The sequence below is a fragment of the Macaca nemestrina genome, chromosome 16 (assembly GCF_043159975.1).
Source record: "Macaca nemestrina isolate mMacNem1 chromosome 16, mMacNem.hap1, whole genome shotgun sequence".
In the NCBI taxonomy this organism is placed as follows: Eukaryota; Metazoa; Chordata; class Mammalia; order Primates; family Cercopithecidae; genus Macaca; species Macaca nemestrina.
The window spans coordinates 34,410,029-34,420,531 of record NC_092140.1 but is presented as its reverse complement, the minus strand read 5'-3'; the positions used below and the strand labels follow the sequence as shown (position 1 = coordinate 34,420,531).

At 36.1% G+C, this 10,503-nt stretch overlaps 1 pseudogene; it reads left to right on the top strand.

Annotated features, from left to right (window-relative positions):
• The first annotated feature begins 7,977 nt into the window (after positions 1-7,977).
• Positions 7,978-8,649, top strand: LOC105481710 (pre-mRNA-splicing factor SPF27 pseudogene; annotated as a pseudogene).
• Positions 8,650-10,503: the final 1,854 nt, after the last annotated feature.

The window sequence follows — 10,503 nt, the reverse complement described above, 5'->3', positions numbered from 1 at the left end:
CAGAAAGTAGCATGGTGATTACCAGTGCTAGAGGCCTGGAGGAGATGCTGATCAAAGGACACAAAATTTCACTTAGGAGATAAAGTTCAAGAGATCTATTGTACAACATTGTGACTATAATTATTAACGATGCAGTGCATACCTGAACATTGCTGAGAGAGTATATTTTAAGTTTTCTTACCACAGATAAATATCTTACCACAGAGCAATACATATGCTGGTTAGCTTGATTTAGTCATTCCACAATGTATACATATTTCGAAACACCATGTTGTACACCATAAATATACAAGGTGTATCTGTCAATGAAAAATAAATCGGTGTTTTAAAGAAGAACTTCAACAGGAAAACAAAAATGAAGTGGACTACAAGGAGATTGTTGTTAGACTTTATTATTATAACCAAGTTCCGTGCTGAAGGCTCTTTCTAAGTGCTTCACACACAATTTTCTTATACCTATTTGTATATTCAGGACTTAGAAACTCTATTTGTTACCAGTCCATGGCAATAGAATTTGAAAGTATGCATTTAAGAACCTGTATACCAATTTGTAAATTTTTATAGATACATAATAATTTTACATATTTATGGGGTATATGTCATATTTTGACACATGCAGACAATGTGTAATGATCAAATTGAGATATTTAGGATATCCATCATTTCAAACATTTATTATTTCATTGTGTTGGGAATATTTCAAATCTCTTCTAGCTCTTTTAAAATGTACAATACATTATTGTTAGGTACAGTCACCCTACTGTGCTGTTGAATAGTAGAACTTATTCCTTCTGTCTAATTGTGTTTGTACCCATTAACCAACCTCTCTTCATCCTCCCAACCTCCACACCATTTCCAGCCTCTGTTGACCATCATTCTACTCTCTACCTTCATGAGATGAACTCTTTTAGCTTCCATATATGAATGAGAATATGCAATATTTGTCTTTCTGCACCTGGCTTCTTTCACTAAACCCAATGACCTCCAGTTCTATCCATGTTTCTGTAAATGACAGGTTTTCAGTCTTTTTATGGTTGAACAGTATTCCATTGTGTGTATATACCACATTTTCTTTCTTTCTTTTTTTTTTTTTTTCCTTTTTTGAGACGGAGTCTCACTCTGTCACCCAGGTTGAAGTGCGGTGGTACAATCTTAGCTCACTGCAACCTCCGCCTGGTTCAAGTGATTCTCCTGCCTCAGCCTCCTGAGTAGCTGGGACTACAGGTGGGTGCCACCATGCCCAGCTAATTTTTGTATTTTTAGTAGACATGGGGGTTTCACCATGTTGGTCAGGCTGGTCTCAAACTCCTGACCTCAGGTGATCCACCCACCTCGGCCTCCCAAAGTCCTGGGATTACAGGCATGAGCCACCACACCCAGCCCCCACATTTTCTTTATCCATTTATTTGTTAATGGGCATTTAGGTTGATTCCATATATTGGCTATTGTGAATATTGTTGCAATAAACATGGGGGTGCAGGCATCTCTTTGATATGCTGATTTCCTTTCCTTTGGATATGCTGATTTCCTTCCCAGTAGTGGGAAATCTCCATACTGTTTTCTATAGTGGTTGTACTAATTTACATTCTCACTAACAATGTTTAAGAATTCTGCAAATGAGATATTACTTTCTCCACAAATGACATATTATCTCACCCCATTAAAATGACTATTATCAAAAAGACAAAAAGTTTATAATGCTGGCAAGAACTTTTATAGTAATTTGAAAGTGTAATATTGTATCTGTTGGATCTAATAATTGGAATTCTAGGTTTATAGCTGTTTTTTTAAATTTAATTTTTCTATTAATTTATTTTTACTGTATTTTACAAAAATACTAATCCATGACAGCTGAAAGAATTATTTTTAACTGGTTCTTTACTACAATAGTATGGAAAGCTCTGGTTTATGTACATTTTCTCATTTAATTTTCACACGAAACCTACAAGGTAAATACCACTACTACCCACATCTTTCAGTGAGGAAACCAAGCTTGGAAAGATGAACTAATTTAGTAACTGTCGGAGTCTGGATTCAAACCCAGGTTCCTGTCTTTTGAGTTCATTCAGCACCTAATATCATTTCTCCATTTTGGATAATGTTGCCATGCCGGGCACCAGATTCCAGTATTTTCACCCAGTGGCATATTTTATCTTTGAATGTCATCAAATAAATTATGAAAGTTATAGCCCAAAGAGCATTTTTTACATAAAAATTATGAATTAATTACTTGTGAATTTTTCTACACTTTTCTTATACCTATTTGTATATTCAGGCCTTAGAAACTCCTAAAGAGTTTGGCAGATGTACCACCCACAATGTTAAGTAACATTTTCCTCTTATTTCCATTAAATTTAAAGCATATTGCCCCTGATTACACTATTCTGAAAATATTTTGTTCATGTTTTAGCTATGAAGGCTGGACTCTTTTTTTTTTTTTTTTTTTTTTTTTTTTTACTTCTCATTTTGGAATAAATATAGACTCATAAGAAGTTGCCAGGTTAGTACAAAGAGGTCTACTGTTCCCATCACTGTTTTCCTGGATAGTAACATCTTATGTAACTATAGTACATTGTCAAATCCAGAAAATTACATTGACACATTACAATCAACAGACCTTATGGGGATTTCACTAATTTTTGCATGCACTCATTTTTTGTCTATTGAGCTTTATTCCTTTTTGCACTATTTAATTAGAGTGTTCTCTAATTTTACAATCAACATATGCAATATATTCTGCTAATCTGTTTCCTTTTGGGGCAGCTCTCAGAATCAACATCTTAAGGATCTAGATCATCGTTAAATTTATGCTTATGTTAGCAGTTCTTAGTCACATAAAGAATCCCACACTGGGTGCATGGCTACAAGCACATTTATATCACTGGTCTTATGTTTCTGGTCTCATTGATTCCTTCGAACTTCAATGAAAGGAAGCCCTACTGATTACAGTGGCTTCATGGTCCAGCCAGACCCCAGCCTGACTATTACAGCTCTATAGTCTGCTTTGACAATTCCACAAACTTTTATTGAGATCCAGTTTTTATGGTATTTGCTGAGATGCAGAAATGAATAATTCACCATCCCTGCTTTCAAGTAGCTCACAGTCGAAAAGACGAGAAAGAAATGAGCCTTTGATTTCTGTAAAGGTGGTGAGCCAGCACTGGCTACAGGACTTTTCCCTGAAAAATACCTTGGAGAAATTATAAAGAAAGAAATAAGCAAGGATGTGGGAAACTAAGATGGAAATTGCAAGAAACCTCTGAGGGAAGGAAGGCTATCATGAACTGTTGTCAGGTTTACTTATAGTATGGATGGAGGGAGGAGGATGGACAATGACAGAAGACCGGGTGGATGGAATGGGGAAAGTCTTCAGATTTGCTCTTCCTTCCCCCATGTGCATTGGGGAAATGATGGCTTACCCTATTGTCACTGATAGGTAGAAATCCACAGGTGAGAGCCCAGCCCTCTTAAGGTCATTTAGTAACATTAGGGTAGCACCAAAGCTCTGAGAAGATGAGGAGTGAAGAGAGCAGATGCTGGGAAGTCAGCCACCCTCAGCAATACTGCATGTATTCCCAGGCAAGAGGGGCCCTTGCTCTTTATCCTTACCAGAGTCCATGCATCCCCTCTGGATCACATTCCAGGTAGTAATATGGTCTTGATCTCATTGATAGGAGCTGTGCAGGCCTCTTCCTCAGTCCCATCTTTCCAAGGGTAGACCAGGTCCTCATCATTAGTGTGTACAACCCTAGTCCATGGGGTGACTCTTGGTGGAGAATGTGGTCAGAGTTTGGGCGTGCAAAGTTGCAGTGTCTATGGACATGCATGAGACTCCTTTATGCTAGAGTAAGAAGATGCCCTGGGGGTCAGTTTGCTCCACTGCCACACTGTGGCATGAAACTAAAAGGAGACTAAGAATTCTAAATTTAACCTAGTCTTCCAGGATATTATGACAGTGCATTTGTCAATGTAGAGGTATAGAATATATTTTACTGAACAGTTTTTTTTTTACTTTATTTATAACTTTTAAATATTTAGACAAATAATATGTGGGCCTTCATTTTACTCCTGCCCTAGGCCCTACAAATGTTAGGAGTGTGCCTTGTCTGGGGGCATTCATTTCCTCACCACTGTTCTGTTGAATCCTCAGCTGTAATGTGTTACAGTCTAAGGAGCTTGTCTTTTTTCCAGGCTGCTTTGCTCAGTGCTTAAGGAAATATTTCTGACCACTGAGTTGTTTGGTGGAGTAGCAGCAGAGGATGGTCAGCACCAGGATTTCACCCTCCATCTCCTCTCTTTGAGCTCACCTGTGGATTCACAAACAGAGGCCTGGGAATGAGCTCCTTCTCTAATGCATATTGCCAGACAAGGCAGCTGATACATCCAAGGGAATATGATGTCTATAGGCCAAATTGACTATACCCTGAAGAATGCAACCAATATAGAATGCAGAAAAAACTGAGAAACACATACTACATAAAATTAAATTACTAAAACTTGTCAAGGATTTAAAATGAGTGTATTTTCTTAAAGGGATAAAAGGGGTAATACACAGCTGAAACAAAAACTCACAGAAAGGAACTTAGTGAAAATATTAGCTATACAAAATATAATAAAAATAATTGGCTTAATAGACACAATAAATAACGGAATGGATATAGCCAAGGAAAATTGATGAGTTGAATAAATTACTTGAGAAACTCTTACAGAATAGGAAGGAATAAAACGATAGAATGAGAAGTAGAGAGCAAGAAAAAAAGAAAACTAAAGTACATCAAGGATAGAGATAGAAGTGCTAATGGAATAGCAATAGTCTAAGCATGAAAGAAAACAATTAATAGAAAAAGAAAACAATTACATTTCCCAGTAGTAGTGACAGAAAGACCTGAGATTAAAAGTGCTCATTTAATGCTAACAGGTACAGATGAGGAAGATCCATACCTAGACACATTATGTCTAATGTATCTGATTAAAAAAAAGATCAAATGCAACAATTCCAAAGAAATAGCCGACCACCTATAAAGGAAAAATGATTTGAGTGACCGATTTCTCAACAGCAACACTGGATACAAAAAGGATGGAGCAATATTTTTAAAATATTGAAGAAAAAACTTTGTACCTAAGATATTATATGCAGTCAACTGCCATTCAAATGTTAGAACCATATTTTCAAGCAGAGGAATCCTCACTTAGATGCATTTTGAAAACACTCTTGCAAAGTATACTCAAATGAGCAGATACAACCAGAAGGATATTGCAAGAGATAAGGGAAGTTAAAAAAAATAAAGCTTATTAATCTATTAACCAAAGAAAAACAAAAAAATCTGTAATAACCCATAACTAAAGTTCTAGATAATACCAAGATGATAAGAGTGGGAGAAGGAGGCCAGGCACGGTGGCTTATGCCTGTAATCTCAGCACTTTGGGAGCAGAGGTGGGCAGATCACGAGGTCAGGAGATCAAGATCATCTTGGCCAACATGGTGAAACCCCATTTCTGCTAAAAAAAAAAAAAAAAAAAAATACAAAAAAAATTAGACAGGTGTGGTGGTGCGTGCCTGCAATCCCAGCTACTCGGGAGGCTAAGTCAGGGGAATCACTAGAACTCGGGAGAAGGAGGTTGCAGTGAGCTGAGATCGCACCACTGCACTCCAGCATGGCGACAGAGCAAGATTCCATCTCAAAAAAAAAAAAAAAAAAGAAAAGAATGGGAGAAGAAAATCTTGCTAAAGAACTTGTATTTTTATAGCGATATTTATGTTTAAGAACATAATAGAATAAATTAACATAAATACTAGTCTTAGGAATATGTGCAAGCACCATAAGAAAATGCATTAATTTTAAACCAACAAAATAAAGTTTCATCTAACAGAAATAAAGAAGAGTTTTAAAAAACTATAATTAGTAGCAACAAAAAAAGTATAATGTCAAAAAAACACTCATTATGCGACAGCATTTAAAATAATTAATTGTCATTATTAAAAAGAGAAATTCTTGGCCTAGATTTTTAAATAAAGAAGGTTCACCAATATTTTATCTATAAAGACATATTGATTAACAAAATGATACAGAAAGGTTGAAAATAAAAGGTTGTGAAAAGATGTACTAGACAAATATTGACTAAAAATAAAGCTCATATAGCAATCATCATATCTCACAAAGTAGTAGTTAAAACATAAAATATTAATAAGAACAGAGAGACAATATTTACTGATAAGAAGCAATAGAGTCTCTACATGTGTAAAGCAGGAATAGCAGAACTGCAGAACACTCTGGGGTCTACCTGAGAGAGGAGGGAGAGGAGCAGAAAAGGTACCTATTGGGTTCCAGGCTTAATATCTGGGTAATGAAACAACTTGTACCACAAACCCCCGTGACACACGTTTACCTATATAACAAACCTTCACAGGTACCCCAAACAGAAAATAAAAGTTAAATAATGATTATTTTTAAAAAGAACTGCAGAGCAAAATACATAAATCAACGATTGTAATGAGAAAAATCAACATATCTCTGAGACACATAGATCAAGCAGATCAAAAAGCCATAATACAAATCTAAAAACTACAATTATTAGCTCAAACTATATATGACATATAGAATTGTTAATCTAACAAACAAAAAAGATATATTGCTTTTGAGCACACAAAAATATTTATAAATATTGGCTATGTACTGGCCATAAGGAAACTTCAAAAAATTCTTAGAAATTGAATACTGTATAAACTATGTTCTCTGATCATAATGTAATAAAATTAGAAATAACAGATATATAGCTAAAACATATTGTATATTTAGAAATTAAAATGCTATAATTAAAAATAAAATAAGAGAAATTACTAAATACTTACACGTTGATGACAATATAAATGTTCCCTGTTGAAATTTTGTAGGCACAATATTTAGAGTAATATGCAAATATAAATACATTTATTGGACAAGGTAAAGACAGAAAACAACCAACTCAGTGTTCACAAGATGTTGGCAAAAAAGCAATATTGCAAACCTGAAGAGATAAGGAGAAACATCATCAAATTTGTATATATGGTGGGCGTGGTGGCTCACGCCTGTAATCACAGCAGTTTGGGAGGCCAAGGCGGGTGGATCACTTGAGGTCAGGAGTTCCAGACCAGCCTGGTCAACATGGTGAGACTCCGTCTCTGCTAAAAATACAAAAAAATTAGCCAGGCGTGGCAGCAGGTGCCTGTAATCCCAGCTACTCAGGAGGCTGAGGCAGGAGAATTGCTTGAACCTGAGAGGCAGAGGTTGCAGTGAGCGAAGATCATGCCACTGTACTCCAGCCTGGGAGACAAAAGAGAAACTGTTTAAAAAAAAAAAAAAAAAGTATATATACATTACCTTATAGGATAGAGACAGAAAGAGCTTAACAAAAACCAAAATGTGGTTCTTTGGAAAATTTAAGAAAATAAATTTATTTTGAGTGAGAAAGATAAATTCAAAATGGAATAACGTAAATAAGTACTAAAACAATACATTAAAATGCTAAAGGGATATTATTAACAACTGTAAGCAAATTTTTAAACCTAGGTCAAAATATGAATTATCTAAAAAATATGAACTATCTAAAAAAGTAGAATAGAAACTTGACCAGAACAATAAACATAAAGAAATATAAATAGTAATATAAGACTTCCTTTGTAAAAAACAAGAAGAAGGAGAAGAAGAAAAAATAAAAATAAAAAAACCTCAAATACAGGTTTATAGACAAGTTTTACCAAATTTTCAAGAAATCTATTAAGACGTATCTAAATTGCTCCAGAAACTAGAGAGACCATGAGAGGCCGTCCATTTCATTTTATAAGGCTATAAATATGATCTCAAAACCAAGCAAGAGCACTTGAAGAAAATCACAAGCCTATTTAACTTGTTATCACAGATATGAATATCAAAAATAAAATATTAGCTATCTGTATCAATAGTGTATCAAAATAATGCATAGAAACCTAAGGTCTCCAGAATGACAGTCACGGGTTTGGTGGCCAGAGAGGTTGTCGTGGATGTGCTGCTGTATTTTGATCAAGGTTCTGAAACCCCTGGTATACAGTGCTTGTGGAAGAGGACACTCACAGACACTGAACTACTAAGAACTACCTGAGCTACCTGACAGCCTTGGATTATTCTGCTTTTGAAGACATAATGAAAAATGGATTTGAAAGATTGGCCCCTCGACAGCCAATTGAATTGCTTCATATGAAATGATCTGAGCTTCTAGCCCCTTCCTCCGGCCAGAAAAATGACATTACTGCATGGCAAGAATGTGTAAACAATTCTATGGCCCAGCTAGAGCATCACGCATTTCGAATTGAGAATCTGGAACGAATGTCACAGTGTGGATGTAATGCCTGGAAGGTATATAATGAAAATCTAGTTCACGTGATCGAACACACACAGGAAGAAGGCTTCAGAAGTTAAGGAAACATATTCAAGATTTAAACTCGCAGCCAAAGAACATGAAACTCACAGCTGGAGCTAAATCAAGAGAAATCGAATCAAATTGGATATCCCTGATCAGTAAGAATTACAAGATTGAACAGACTATTGGACAATTGTTCAACTAGAAAATGAAAACCATCACATTAAGTAGCAATACGGAGAGGCAAACAAAGAAAACATCCAGCAAGACTTCTGAAAAGACAATTTTGTGGGTGGAAGAAAAGTTTGGCTTTCACCAAAGCCATCTGAACTTTCTCTAAACTGTGAAGGACAACAGCATCTTCCAGAAACCATTAATGTTTAAATGTTTAGAATGTGTGGACTGTTGTAGTAATTTGATTTGTAATTCTGTTCTATCTTAGCAAAATAAAAATGTCTAGGCTGGTGGTATTTTTATAACCATTAACAAAAAATTCTAGACATTCAAAATAAGTATAACTTTAGCATAATATTATGTCACTGAATTAATTTTGAGCTGTGTAGACCATATTTTGTGTCCAAGAATCTTTATTTAATCCTTTCAACACGTATAGGAAGTTGGAAACTTTTAGTTTATGTCTTTGTCTAATAAAGAGATACTTCTAAACAGACACACAAAATTCTACATATATTAAGTTTGTAAGGCTCTTACCAAATAAGAATAAAAAGGAATTCATTAATTCAGTCAAAGTTATAACACAAAAGCCTAGAGCAGCTTGGCAGCAATTAGTAGAAAAACACATCTATTTTAGGATAGGAAGGCAGAAGGAATGTCATATTAAAATAAAAAAGAAATAGGATTAAGAGGAAGAGAAAAATATCTATTTATTTACAAACAATGTGATTATCTACATAGAGCAACCAACAGTCACCATACATTTTGAGAATTTACTAGAGTGTTCAACAAGACAGGTGAAACAAGAAAAGACAGACGTGCAAACCAATAGTTATAACAAAAGAGTGATGTGACAACAGAGGCTTGTACAATGGAGAGGAAGCACAGAAGTGGGAACTTCACCTGGGAGTGCAACAAAAGACTTCTTGGAAGTAGTTAACAAGTTAAATTTCGAAAGATTGTGGCACTGTAGGCAGATGTGGCTGCTTGCCCAAAGACTAAGAGATATGAAACAGTAGTTCGGAAAGTTTGGAACTGGGAAAGTAGGAAAGGGTGGGCCAGCATATGACACTGGAGATGTGGGATAGAGTCTCATCCTGAAGACCTGTGTGCTATGCTAAGATGCTTGGATTTTAAAATGAGTGGAAAGATACTGGAGGGTGTTAGTTGGTGCTAAGATATGGTCCAATTTGGGGTATTGGAAAGATTACTTTGTTAGCAGTATGGAAAATGAGCTGAAAAGGGTTGAGACCAGAGACAAGAAGACATGTAAATTAGACCATGTGAGTGGTGGCTCACACCTGTAATCCCAGCACTTTGGGAGGCCAAGGTGGGTGGATCACCTGAGGTTAGGAGTTCAAGACCAGCCTGGCCAATATGATGAAACCTTGTCTCTACTAAAAATACAAAAATTAGCAGGGCATTGTGACAGGCACCTATAATCCCAGCTATTCTGGAGGTTGAGGCAGGGAGAATTGTTTGAACCCAGGAGGCCGAGGTTACAGTGAGCCGAGATTGTGCCATGGCACTCCAGCCTGGGCGACAATGCGAGACTCCATCTCAAAAAAAAGAGAAGACATGTAAGTTATTGCAGCGGTTCAAATAAAAAATGATGATATCATCTGAATTAAGGCTGTATCTGTGGGAATGGAGGAATCTGGAGATGTTTAGAACATAGAAGCAATTGGATTTTAATGAAGAGAGTGAAAAGGAGGGAAGACTAATATGGCTCCCACGTCTGCATTTGGAAACACAGTGACAGTGATGCCATCAGTCTGCCAGGAAGAATAGTCTTCACCAATTACTATCTGGGCCAATGGATTATTCTTAATTTTCTTTACATTTTAAGTCACACTAAAAATAATCTACCTCAGGGAGGCTATTCATGCGTCAGGGCAGAAAACGTGGGATATTTCTGTACCTTCCTCTCAACTTTGCTGTGAACCCAAAATTGCA